Source organism: Anolis sagrei, chromosome 4 (genome assembly GCF_037176765.1).
Source record: "Anolis sagrei isolate rAnoSag1 chromosome 4, rAnoSag1.mat, whole genome shotgun sequence".
In the NCBI taxonomy this organism is placed as follows: domain Eukaryota; kingdom Metazoa; phylum Chordata; class Lepidosauria; order Squamata; family Dactyloidae; genus Anolis; species Anolis sagrei.
Genome location: NC_090024.1, coordinates 10,281,235 through 10,294,766, shown reverse-complemented (window position 1 = coordinate 10,294,766; position 13,532 = coordinate 10,281,235). Strand labels below are relative to the sequence as shown.

Here is a 13,532-nt window from a genome sequence, read left to right as displayed (position 1 = left end):
GGTTGGGAATTATAGTTCAGAAAACACATGGAGGGCCACCTTTTGTCCCCACTTGATCATCTGCCCAAGGATACAACAGGCTGGAGATGACAAGAATTGCATCTATTGGCCCTTCAACACTGCCATATAAAATCCAGATTATCTGCTTTGGATTATATGGCAGCGTAGACTCATATAATCCAGTTCAGAGCAGATTATTTATTTATTTATTTAGCAGTTTTGTATACCGGTCTTCTCACCTCCGTTCGAGGGACTCAGGCCGGTTTCCAACATCAATATTACAGACAGTCATTAAAACATCCTATTCTAAATCACACTAAAACGTTAAAATAGCAAAATACAATCCTATAATTACAGTGGTCAGTCATCATCAAAAATCATTATTCGTCATCATCCATCCATATCACAGGATCATGGCTCATTCATCGAATGCCAATCCCCAAAGCCAAGTTTTCACCTGTTTCCTGAATGTTAAGATAGAAGGGGCAGTTCTGATCTCCAGTGGAAGGGAGTGCCAGAGTCGAGGGGCCACCACCGAGAAGGCCCTGTCTCTCGTCCCCACCAGCCGCGCCTGTGAGGCCAGTGGGATTGAGAGCAGGGCCCCTCCAGACGATCTTCGCAATCTTGATGGTTCATAGGGGAGGATACGTTAGGACAGGTAAATTGGGCCGGAGTCGTTTAGGGCTTTATAGGTTAAGACCAGCACTTTGAATTGTGCTCGGAAGCTGACAGGCAGCCAGTGGAGCTGGCACAACAGAGGAGTTGTATGCTCCCTGTAACCCGCTCCCGTTAGTAGTCTGGCTGCCGCACGTTGGACTAATTGAAGCTTCCGGGCAGTCTTCAGAGGCAACCCCACGTAGAGAGCGTTGCAGTAATCTAAACGGGATGTAACCAAAGCGTGGACCACCGTGGCCAAGTCAGACTTCCCAAGGTACAGGCGCAGCTGGCGCACAAGTTTTAATTGTGCAAAAGCTCCCCTGACCACCGCTGAGATAATGTGGGTTATTCGCTTTGATAATCAGGATTATATAGCAGTGTAGAAGGAACCTGAGAAATTGGGTCGTTGTAGGTTTTTTGGGCTGTGTGGCCATGTTCTAGAAGCATTCTCTCCTGACGTTTTGCCTGCATCTGTGGCAGGCATCCTCAGAGGTTGTGAGGTTTGTTGTAAACTAGGAAAATGGGGTTTATATATCTGTGGAAGGTCCTGAGTGGGAGAAAGAACTCTTGTCTGTTGGAGCTAGGTATGAATATTTCAACTGGCCACCTTGATAAGCATTTGATGGTCTGATCGTTTTTAGGTGTGACTTGTTACTGCCTGGGACATTCCTTTGCTGAGAGGTGATTAGGTGTTCCTGATTGTTTCTTGTCTGGAGTTCCCCTTTGTTTGAGTTTTGTTTTTGATTTACTTTTAGTATTGGTAGCTTGATTTTGTTCATTTTCATGGTTTCTTCCTTTCTGTTGAAATTGTCGACATGCTTGTGGCTTTCAATGGTTTTTCTGTGTAGCCTGACATGGTAGTTGTTGGAGTGGTCAGCTGAGATCTGAGACATGCCTCACAGAATAATAATAATATACTTTATTAATATTCTACTTTATCTCCCCAAAGGGACTCGGACTGGATTACAGAATACATATACAGCAAACATTCAGTGGTGTTATACAATTAACAAAGACAGACATAAACAGAGGTAAAGGCCTTCAGATGCCATCTTGGGCATGTGAAGGCTGTGCTCGACTCTGTGTGTGTGTGTGTGTGTGTGTGTGTTGTTATTGTTGTTGTTGTTGCTGCTCTATCTTCCATGCCAAAGAGCTTTGTTGTCTTTAGATGCTCTCCCGATCAAATAGTTGGTATGGGCGCCCTTTATTACCTCCTATTTATCTACTCACATTGCTGTTTTCGAACTGCTAGGTGAGCAGAAGTTGGGTTGATGGTTGGGAGCTCACCCCAAACAGGGCTTGAACTGTTGACCTTTTGATTGGCAAGGTTTTCTACAGGTGGTGGTTTAACCTGCTGTGCTACAGCCCGGCCCATAGAAGGATCCCTTCTGAGAAACTCCAATGCCCTGTATAACTCTTCCTCTTTATATCATGCAGAAGTTGATTTACAAAAGGTCAAACTCTTGCTATACTGAACCCAGCTTTGCCTAAGTTGTAAGCTTTCTAAGAGACCTTCCTCATTATTTACTGCCTGGAATCCATACCTTCCAACTGTCCTGAACTTGCCATTGATGATTCCACTTAATGCCACTCTGCCATGCCACTTTTCCAGATGTTTAAATAGGTCCACATTTCTCTCTCTGTCTCTCACTTTCTCCTTGGCTTATTTCAATTTGTGCTGTAGAATCAATGCAGTTGAATATCACTTTAAGTGCCATTCCTCAATGCCATAGAATCCTGGGAGCTGTAGTTTAGCAAGGGCTTTAGTCTTCTTTGCCAAAGAATGACGGAGCCTTGCTAAACATCAGCTCCAAGGATCCCATAACATGGAGCTATAATAGTTAAAGTGGTGTCAAACTGCATTAATTGTTCAATTATAGGAGTCTACACCAGACATGGGCAAACTTTGCCCCTCCAGGTGTTTTGGACTCCAATCCCCACAATTCCTCCAAAACACCTGGAGGACTGAAGTTGGCCCATGCCTGGTCTACACTGACCATATAAGTGTAGATGAAGCCATTGTGAGGTGTTTCATGCCTTCCTCAGCCAGACTTCTCATATTTGCAAGAGTATTTGTGCAAGTTGTACACGATTGCAATCAATGCCATGGCCATTAATGACTATTAATGATAAGTTTAAATGATCAAGGGTCTGGAGAACAAACCCTATGAGGAGTGGCTTAAAGAGTTGGGCATGTTTAGCCTGAAGAAGAGAAGGCTGAGAGGAGACATGATAGCCATGTATAAATATGTGATAGGTAGTCATAGAGAGGAAGGAGCAAACTTGTATTCTGCTTCCCTGGAGACTAGGACGTGGAACAATGGCTTCAAACTACAAGAAAGGAGATTCTATCTGAACATGAGGAAGAACATCCTGACTGTGAGAGCCGTTCAGCAGTGGAACTCTCTGCCCCAGAGTGTGGTAGAGGCTCCTTCTTTGGAAGCTTTGAAACAGAGGCTGGATGGCCATCCGTCGGGGATGCTTTGAATACAATTTTCCTGCTTCTCGGCAGGGGGTTGGACTGAATGGCCCACGAGGTCCCTTCCAAATCTATGATTCTTTTACTCTTTTCTATGGTGCACAAATCACACCTTTTCATCCATCAACCTTATTTATTTTCTCCATCCATCAAGTCACTTTATCCTGTTTTTGCTCTGGCCATGTGTTTCAGTTCACCAAGGAAAAAGAATACAGAAACATTTTTTGTACCAGTTACGGACAACCTTATCAAAAGAAAAACCTTCCTAGTCTCCCGCCAGTGCTGGGAACACTCACCCACTAAATTGAGAAAATATATTTCATCTCTATACTGCTAGAGTTCCCAGATTGCTGGGCCTGGACCTCTTCTTCTCTCATCTGGTTGCAATAGGAGGAATCTTAGGGTGAGAGAGGTGCCTGTTGGTCATGAGAATGCCATGTGCCAAGACTGGTTCCATTCCATCGTTGGTGGAGTTCAGAATGCTCTTTGATTGTAGGTGAAGTATAAATCCCAGCAACTACAACTCCCAAATGACAAAATCAATTCCCTCTCTACCCCACCAGTATTCAAATTTGGGCGTATCGGGTATTTGTGCCAAATTTGTCCACTGAATGAAAACACACCCTGCATATTAGGTATTTACATTACGGTTCATAACAATAGCAGAATTACAGTTATGAAGTAGCAACGAAAATACTATTATCGTTGGGGGTCATCACAACATGAGGAACTGTCTTAAGGGGTTGTGGCATTAGGAAGGTTGAGAACACTGTTCTAGGTATACAGAGGCGTCCCTAGGTAATTTTCAACAGTAAGCAAACAGTATCCCCCCCCCCCAAAAAAAACCCAATCACTGATATATATATATATACATATATATATAGTTCGTCGTGGAAGTTCTGTGTACCATATTTGGTTCAATTCCATCATTGGTGGAGTTCAGCATGCTCTTTGATTGTAGGTGAACTATACATCCCAGTAACTACAATTGGCATATGTCAAGCAGGCCCGTAGCCAGGATTTCGTTTGGGGGGGGGGGGGGGCTGAATTTTTTTCAGGGGGGTTTCGGGGGGGCTGAGTTTCGGGGGGGGGCTGAGTCTGAGTGAAAGAGTGTCTAGCCTAGCAAATCTTTTGTATCATTACCCCAATACCCCCATACATATGGGATATATTGAGTATGGTGATCAGATCATGATATGAATAAACATAACAGTTTAAATAATGCACCAATAAGGCCTTTTCGCGAACCACCATGAAAATTTCGGGGGGGGGGGGCTGACCCCCCCCCCCCCCCCCCGGCTACATGCCTGATGTCAAGGTCTATTTTTCCCCAAGAGCGCCCCTGGGCAAAATAAACTATACTGCAAATGCTTACTTTGCGTAATGGATTGAGCCGCCCCTGTAGGTATATCCAAGTAGCCATTCCATCAGATCTTGCGGCATCTCTTAACATGAACTGATTCAAGAATTAACATGGAAGCAATGCTTGTCTTGTCCTGATACGTTTCTCATCTTTCACCCAATGGAGACTGCTCTTCCACCACTCTCTGGATATTCGATTACTCTTTAAACTCAGCTCCATATAGACACAGAACACTTAATGAATACACACCAACTTTGTTAGTGCATGCCCACCAGTGACTTACATGACCATTTTAATCACATTTCATAGATGTTCGATGCTTGTATGCCTTTAAGTCGCCCATCGACGTATGGCGACCCCATGGATTTCTTAGACAAGGAAGACTCAGAAGTAGGAACATGAAAGGCACTGCAGACTACTTCAACCAGAGAGGTCAGCCATAGCAGAGCACCTGATGAACGAACCTGGACACAGCATATTATTTGAGAACACAGAAATGCTGGGCCACACCAACAACCACCATGTCAGGCTATGCAGAGAAGCCATTGACCTCCACAAGCATGTGGACAATTTCAACAGAAAGGAAGAAACCATGAAAATGAAGAAAATCTGGCTACCAGTACTTCTCGGTTGTTGCCCCCCGCCTATGGAACACACTTCCAAATGAAATATGATCGACCCCATCTCTTCTGGCCATCAGGAAGAAATTAAAATCCTGGTTTTGGGGCCAGGCTTTCGGACAAAGAGCACTGTAGCTGAATATGGACTGGATTAATGTTATGTCTGAGGATAGTGTGATATTGTTTTATGGTTTTAATTATGCTGTATTAACTGTCTGCTATTTGCATTTAAGAAGCCCCCAGTGGCGCAGTGGGTTAAACCCCTGTGCCGGCAGGACTGAAGACCGACAGGTTGCATGTTCGAATCCAGGGAGAAGTGGATGAGCTCCCTCTTCAGCTCCAGCTCCTCATGTGGGGACATGAGAGAAGCCTCCCACAAGGATGATAAAAACATCAAATCATCCGAGTGTCCCCTGGGCAACGTCCTTGCAGGCGGCCAATTCTCTCACACCAGAAGCAACTTACAGTTTCTCAAGTCGCTCCTGACACGACAAAAAAAAATGCATTTAACTGTGATTTTACTATTGTAATTCTTATGGAGCGGCATCGTACCACTACTAAATGTAAGCCGTTCTGAGTCCCTCGTAGAGAAGTGACAGGATAGAAATACCATAAATAAATAAATAAATAAATAAACTCTAAAATTAAAACAGTAAATAAAAAACAAACTCAAACATAGGGGAACTCCAGCGAAGAAACAATCAGGAACTTACTTACTTACTTACTTACTTACTTACTTAGGCGATCGAACAGCTAATCACCTCTCAACAAAGAATTCCCCCAGGTAGTAACAGGGCACACCTAAAAACTGTCAGGCCATCAAATGCTAATCAAGGTGGCCAGTGGAAACATTCACACCTACCTCCAACACCTCTCTCACACCAGAAGCGACTTGCAGTTTCTCAAGTCGCTCCTGACACGGCAAACAAACAAACAAACAAAAAACCTACCTCCAACAGACAAGAGTTTTTTCTCCCACCCTGGACTTTCCATAGACATATAAGCCCAATTTTCCTAGTTTCCAACAAACCTCACAACCTCTGAGGATGCCTGCAATAGATGCAGGCAAAACATCAGGAGGGAATGCTTCTAGAACATGGCCTTACAGCCCGAAAAACCTACAACAACCCAGTGATTCCGACCATGAAAGCCTTCGACAATACTCCGAAGTAGTTTTGCCAGTTCCTTCTCTTGAAATATAGCCCTGGTTTTCATGGGTGGCCTCCCATTCAAGTACCAACCAGGGCTAACCCTACTTAGCTTCCAAAATTTGATGTCTTATGGTAGTGAAAAGATGAAGAAGGAGATATGATGCTCAGGGGAACACCTCTCCTTTGTCCTGTCTGAAGGAAAGACCCATCCTTACCTGCCTCTTCTGCTCAGTTGAGAAAGCCCAGCTTTTGCTTCCAGACCTCCAAATCAGCCGGCTGGCCGTTCTCTTTCTCGGGCAGAGTGCTGCTAACTCTGATGCTCCGGCCGCTGGTTTACTTTGACATTGACGTCAGAGGGCTTTTTCGAGCATCCAAAAGAACTTTGGCAAAAGGCAGGAAGGGAGGTATAAATATGCCGGCTTTAGAACTGCCTTTGTGACGGGGAGAGATGTTGGACCGTGCGCGGGGGCGAATTGCCAGTAAATAGTGTGTGTAATGCCTTGTGCATGGGTTTTATTTCTCTGTTACACACCTCCCTTTCTTCTGGAGGGAAAAGCAAAAGGGCTTTGCTGGGGGCTTGCTTGCTGTGTGCAAGTCTCTCTAGTCCTTTTCTCGCCTTCAAGAATGAATCGTTCTCCTCACTGGGTGGCATTAGAAAAGCTTTTACACATTTTCCATAGTATTTGTGGTTTAATGTTTACGTTATGCAACTTTTTTTGATCCAAAATTCATTTGTGGGAAAATGTTACCACCTGATCCTGCATTAATACCGTAACTGCATCTCTGACAGGATGCAGTGGGTTAAAGCACTGAGCTGCTAAAATTGTTGACCGAAAGGTCGCAGGTTCAAATCCGGGGAGCGGCATAAGCTTCCGCTGTCAGCCCCAGCTTATTTATATTTATTTATTTAGCAATTTTGTATACCGGTCTTTCCCCCTCTATCGGAGGATTCGGGCCGGTTTCCAACAATAAAATCACAAAACAATTATTAAAAACATCATATAACATATTCAATTAAAACGTTATAACAGCAAAATGCAATCACATAATAACAATGGTCAGTCGTCATAGTGAATTTGTTGTCCATCATTCATCGTCATCTATCCGATCACAGAAATATTGATTCACTCGTCGAAAGCCAAACCCCATAGCCAGGTTTTCACCCGTTTTCTGAATGACAGAATGGAGGGGGCAGGTCTGATCTCCAGTGGGAGAGAGTTCCAGAGTCGAGGGGCCACCACCGAGAAGGCCCTGTCCCTCGTCCCCACCAGACGCGCCTGAGAGACCGGTGGGACCAAGAGCAGGGCCCCTCCAGACAATCTTAACAACCTAGATCGTTCATAGGGGAGAAAACATTCGGACAGGTAAACTGGGCCGGAGCTTCTGCCAACCTAGCAGTTTGAAAACATGTAAATGTGAGTAGATCAATAGGTATCGTTCCGGCGGGAAGGTAACGGCGCTCCATGCAGTCATGCTGGCCACATGACCTTGGAGGTGTCTATGGACAACGCCGGCTCTTCAGCTTAGAAATGGAGATGAGCACCACACCCTAGAGTTGGACACAACTGGACTTAATGTCAGGGGAAAACCTTTCCATCTCCGACATGAAACACAACGCTTATGATGAATTCTAAACAGGCACATCAAGATCAATGCTACGGATTCATGGAGCTATACATTTACAATGTTTACAACATTTACAGTTTATCTGCCTGAACGTATTCTCCCCTATGAACCATCAAGACTGCTAACATCTTCCAGAGGGGCCCTGCTCTCAGTCTCACCACTTTCTCAATCGTGGCTGGTGGGAACGAGAGACAGGGCCTTTTCCGTGGTGGCCCCTCTGCTATGGAACTCTCTCCCAAATGAGATCAGATCTGCCCCTTCCCTCCTGACCTTCAGGAAGCTAGTGAAAATCCTGGCTATGGAACGAAGCATTCCCAGAATAATGGCTGAGACCGGCAATAGAACAAAGTTATTGACCACATATGCAGACTGAGTTGGACATGATTTTATCTTGGCGAACTGGCTTATATGTATTATATATATATATATATATATATATATATATATATAAAATCTATTGTTATTGTATGATGTTTTAGACTGTATTGTTAGCATTGAATTCTTGCTGTTAGCTGGTCTGAGTCCCTCCACAGAGATAGAGAAGATTGGGATACAAAAGTTTTAAATGAATAATATAATAAAATAATACAAAGTCTTTATCCTTCTCTGCCAAAGAGTTCTGGTGCCTCACTAAACTATAGCTCTAGGTGTTTATACTGACTAGGATCACCTTCCACCTTTGTCCAGTCTTCTGTGTGCCCAGGGGGGAGTCTCTCATTTGGTATCAGCCATGGATTGAGGTTCTGGGTTTGAGCCTGCCACTTTTGGACTCTTGCTTGCTGGGGTGTTCCAGTGAGTGTCTCTGTAGATCTTAGAAAACTATTTCTTGATTTAAGTCGTTGACGTGCTGGCTGATGCCAAACAAGGGATGAGCTGGAGATGTCTCTGCCTTGGTCCTTTCACTATTGGCTGCCACTTCCTGGCGGACATCAGGTGGCGCAATACCGGCTAAGCAGTGTAATTTCTCCAGCTGTGTAGGGTGCAGACACCCCGTGATAATGCGGCATGTCTCATTAAGAGCCACATCCACTGTTTTAGCGTGGTGAGATGTGTTCCACACTGGGCATGCATACTCAGCAGAGTAGCATAGCGCAAGGGCAGATGTCTTCATTGTGTCTGGTTGTGATCCCGAGGTTGTGCCAGTCAGCTTTCGTATGATATTGTTTCTAGCACCCACCTTTTGCTTGATGTTCAGGCAGTGCTTCTTGTAGGTCAGAGCATGGTCCAGATTGACTCCCAGGTATTTGGGTGCGCTGCAATGCTCCAGTAGGATTCTTTCCCAGGTGATCCTCAGAGCTTGGGATGTTTGTCTGTTCTTGAGATGAAAAGCACATGTCTGTGTTTTAGATGGATTAAGGATCAGCTGGTTTTCCCTGGAATAGGCAGTAAAAGCACCTAGAGCTTCGGAGAGCTTCTGTTCTACCATCTCAAAGCTCCCTGCTTGAGCGGTGATGGCACGATCATCAGCATAGATGAAGCTCTCTGTCCCTTCTGACAGTGGCTCGTCATTTGTGTAAATATTGAACATGGATGGGGCAAGCACGCTTCCCTGAGGCAGGCCATTCTTCTGTTTCTCTGGCCCTGGAACTCAGCAAAAAAGCTCCTGTTTTGTAGCAGGTTTCCTATGAGGCAGGTGAGGTGGTAGTCCAATTATAAGCTGAAGTTAATTGATAACAAATAGCAAAAACATCATCTGAGATGCAATGCCCAATCTCCCAAATAAGTTCAGTGCCATGAAAAGCATATTTAAAGTTCAGACTAAAACCCAAAGTAAGTCTGGCATCCCACGATCATAGAAATGACATGCGGTCGATGTTTCAAATCCATTTGTGTGTTGATTCCGTCTATGAAGTTGGCAGGGTCTTCACTAGAATATTGTAGGATTTGCACTCATTGGGTTGCCATAAGTTGAAGTTGACTTGACAGCAAATAACAAGAACAACAAATGGGAATCGTCATTGGTGGGACTTCTCCCTTAAAATTCTGCAAAACGAGGCATTACGATGGAACAATGCAAGGCCTTTTCTTGGTGTTAATAAAGCCTTGTGGCTTTCCAGATCATTTTACAGAAATGGTATGCAGAAAAGGAAAACAGGCACGTTGTGGAACTGGAAAAGGTGTAGAAAAGAGCTGCCAAAAAGATCAAGAGATTGGAGCCCTCTCTTGACGTGGAAAGCATTTGAGGCCCTTTTTTAGACTAGAAAAAAAGAAATATTGCAGAGAAGGAAGAAGATATGCAGAATACTACAGATGCCACCCTTCTCTTACTTTCATGTAATGCCAGATATGGAGGTCATTTAAGGTAAATGGATTCAGGCTGCATTAAAGACAATGGCTTTTTTGCACCATGTCTGTGAAACTTTTGGAACTTCCTGCCACATGAGATCAGGAAAATCTGGTCTGTTGCTGTGTTTTGCTTCATACATATGATCTTGATCAGGGAACAAGGGGAGAGGATAAGAGGAAGGTAGAATGTTGACTTTGTCGGTTGGTACAAGCAAAAGCACACTGTCTTAGCTTGTTCCTCTTTAATAACTTTTGCCACCTTGACTACACTATTGGGTATATATATTCCAGTCAAATATAGGAATTAATTATTATAGATTAAGCATAACTCATCCAGAATTGCAAAATCCAAGATAGTCCAAATGGGTGATGATTTGCTTTTCGAACATTCAAACGTACACATGTAAAAAATTATTTAAAGTATTGTGTATTAAGTTACCTTCAGCCTATGTTTTAAAAGTGTCTTGTTGTTGTTGTTCATCCGTTCAGTCATCTCCGACTCTTCGTGACCTTATGGACCAGCCCACGCCAGAGCTCCCTGTCGGCCATCACCACCCCCAGCTTCTTCAAGGTCAGTCCAGTCACTTCAAGGATGCCATCCATCCGTCTTGCCCTTGGTCGGCCCCTCTTCCTTTTGCCTTCCACTTTCCCCAGCATCATTGTCTTCTCTAGGTTTTGCTGTCTCCTCATGATGTGGCCAAAGGACTTCAACTTTGTCTCTCATCTCCTTCCCTCCAGTGAGCAGTCAGGCTTTATTTCCTGGAGGATGGGCTGGTTGGATCTTCTCGCAGTCCAAGGCACTCTCAGAACTTTCCTCCAACACCACAGTTCAAAAGCATCTCTCTTCCTTCGCTCAGCCTTCCCTAAGGTCCAGCTCTCACATCCGTAGGTGACTACAGGGAATACCATGGCTTTGACTAGGCAATGGATCTTTGTTGCCAGTGTGATGTCTCTACTCTTTACTATTTTATCGAGACTGGACATTGCTCTCCTCCCAAGAAGTAAGCGTCTTCTGATTTCCTGGCCACAGTCTGCATCTGCAGTAATCTTTGCCCCTAGAAATACAAAGTCTGTCACGGCCTCCACATTTTCTCCCTCTATTTCCCAGTTGTCAATCATTCTATCAATCAAGTGTCTATCAAACATAAATGACTATTGTGTTTAAGCTTGGGTCCCATCTTCAGGATAACTCATTATGTATATGCAATATGCCGTCGCGCCTGGGGGCTATAACTCTTAGTGAAAGAGACATAGACATGACATCTTTCCCCCAGGGGATTGCTTCTTGCCTTCCTTTAAAGAACTGGAACTCCCAAAGACCAAAATACTGTAGATAACTAAAATAGGTTTTATTGTTCACAAAGAGTTATTCCTTTAAGGCAATAAGCTGGAAGTTTCAAAGGGGGTAAAGGAAAATATACATTACAGTCTCTGGTTGTCTTGGGTCCAAGGAGATTTTGCAGCTGAGAAGCTTTTCCAGGTCCCTCTTTCTCAATGGTTGTGAATATCGGAATAATCACAACCCCAATTCCAATGGCCTATCTTTTGAAGGCACAAAGCCTTCCTCTGGTACCAAAGAACTAGTTTGAAGGCGCTTGAGACTTCTCAACGTTGTCCAGGTTGATCTGAATATGAAGCATAAGTCTCAAGGGCAAGAACCTCAGAATTGATGCTGAGAGGTAACTTAATCAAGGGCTTCAGAGCCAAGTCTCTCTCTCACGTCCATCTGATAGAAAGTTTGATGGTGGAATGGAAAAGGAAACATTGTCCTTCTCTCTAGGAAGAGGTGGGGGTCAAACAATTGAGCAGGAGGAGCAATTCAACTGGTGCAAACAACATTGATTGACAGCTATAAAAACCAATAAATCCAACTATACATTTATAGCAGTGGTTCTCAACCTGGGGTCCCCAGATGTTTTTGGCCTTCAACTCCCAGAAATCCTAACAGCTAGTCAACTGGCTGGGATTTCTGGGAGTTGTAGGCCAAAAACATCTGGGGACCCCAGGTTGAGAACCACTTACAGGGTAAAAAGGCAAAATCAGGCATGATACAACAGTTCAAATCCTGCAACTTACATTTCTATATATTGGTGGTGCCACTCGCGCTGTCACGTGCAAATATTCCAAAATCCAGAGTTCTAAGCATTTTGGAACAAGAGACCAAATTGTCAATATCTGCTGGAAAATGGAGAAAGGCAAGGACTTTCAGAAAAACATCTATTTCTGTTTTATTGACTACTAGCTGTGCCCTGCCACGCGTTGCTGTGGCCTATAGTAAAACTTATCAAAGTTGAGGTAGATATCTGGACTATTATGAAAGAGAGGTACCTACCTATTCCTTCCCTCTTTTCCTTCCCCTTTCTCTCCTTTCTTCCTTCTCTACCTCTTTCTTTCTTTCACTACTTGGTTTCATCCTTCTCTCTTTCCTTCATTCCCTCCCCCTTTCTTCCTTTGCCTTTCTTCCCTCCCTGTTTGCTTCCTTCTTTCTCTTTTTATTTCCTTTTATTTCACCACCATCATAACAATAACAATAATGCAATGCATTGCCTCTGGGACCTGACACCTCTCCCACCCCCCCCTAAAAGGGTCTCATAGGAATAATAGCATCATAATAATCATAGAAATAACAACCTTTACCTGCCACGTGTTGCTGTGGCCAACCTTCCCTCTTTCTCTTCTTTCCCTCCTTCCTTCCTTCCCTCCCATCTTTCCTTCTCCTCTTCCTTCTCTATCTCTTTCCTTCCTTCCCCCTTTTTCTTTCTCTTCTGGTCTCTTTTCTTCCTTCTCTCTTTCCTTCTTTCCTTCCCTCCCTCTTTCTCTACATCTTCCCCCTTCCTTCACTCCCTCTTTCCTTCCTTCATTCCCTTTTTTCTTTCCTTCTCTCCTTCCTTCCTTCCCCCTTTTTCTTTCCCTCCCTCTGTCTCTCATTTCTTCCTTCTCTACTTCTTTCCTTCCTTCCCCCTTTTTCTTTCTCTTCTGCTGTCTCTCTTTTCTTTCCTTCCATCTTTCCTTTTCTTTCCTTTTCTTCTTCCTTCTTTCTCTAACTTTCCTTCCTTCCCCCTTTTCTTTATCTCCCTTTCTCTTTCTTCCTTCTTTCCTTCCTTCCTGTCTTTCCTGGATTTTGACAGGGCGGGAAGGGGCGGGGTGGGGTTTGGAGGTGGCGTGAAGTAAAAGAAGGTAAGATTGGGGCAGGGGAGTGATGGAGCGTGGGGTTGTGTGTGTGTGTGTGGCGGCGGGGGGAGTGATGGAGCGTGGGGTTGTGTGTGTGTGTGTGGCGGCGGGGGGAGTGATGGAGCGTGGGGTTGTGTGTGTGTGTGCAGCAGCGGGGGGGAGTGGGGTTGCGCGCGTGT

General features: G+C 44.4%; 1 protein-coding gene across 1 annotated transcript in view; it reads right to left on the bottom strand.

Annotated features, from left to right (window-relative positions):
* The window catches only part of GPR20 (G protein-coupled receptor 20), a 41,010-nt gene extending 34,428 nt beyond the window's left edge, over positions 1-6,582 (bottom strand). Inside the window, exon 1 of the mRNA XM_060771739.2 lies at positions 6,486-6,582. The gene's annotated coding sequence lies outside the window, so the exon portion shown is untranslated. The remainder of the gene's footprint in view (positions 1-6,485) is intronic.
* Between the last annotated feature and the right edge of the window lie 6,950 nt (positions 6,583-13,532).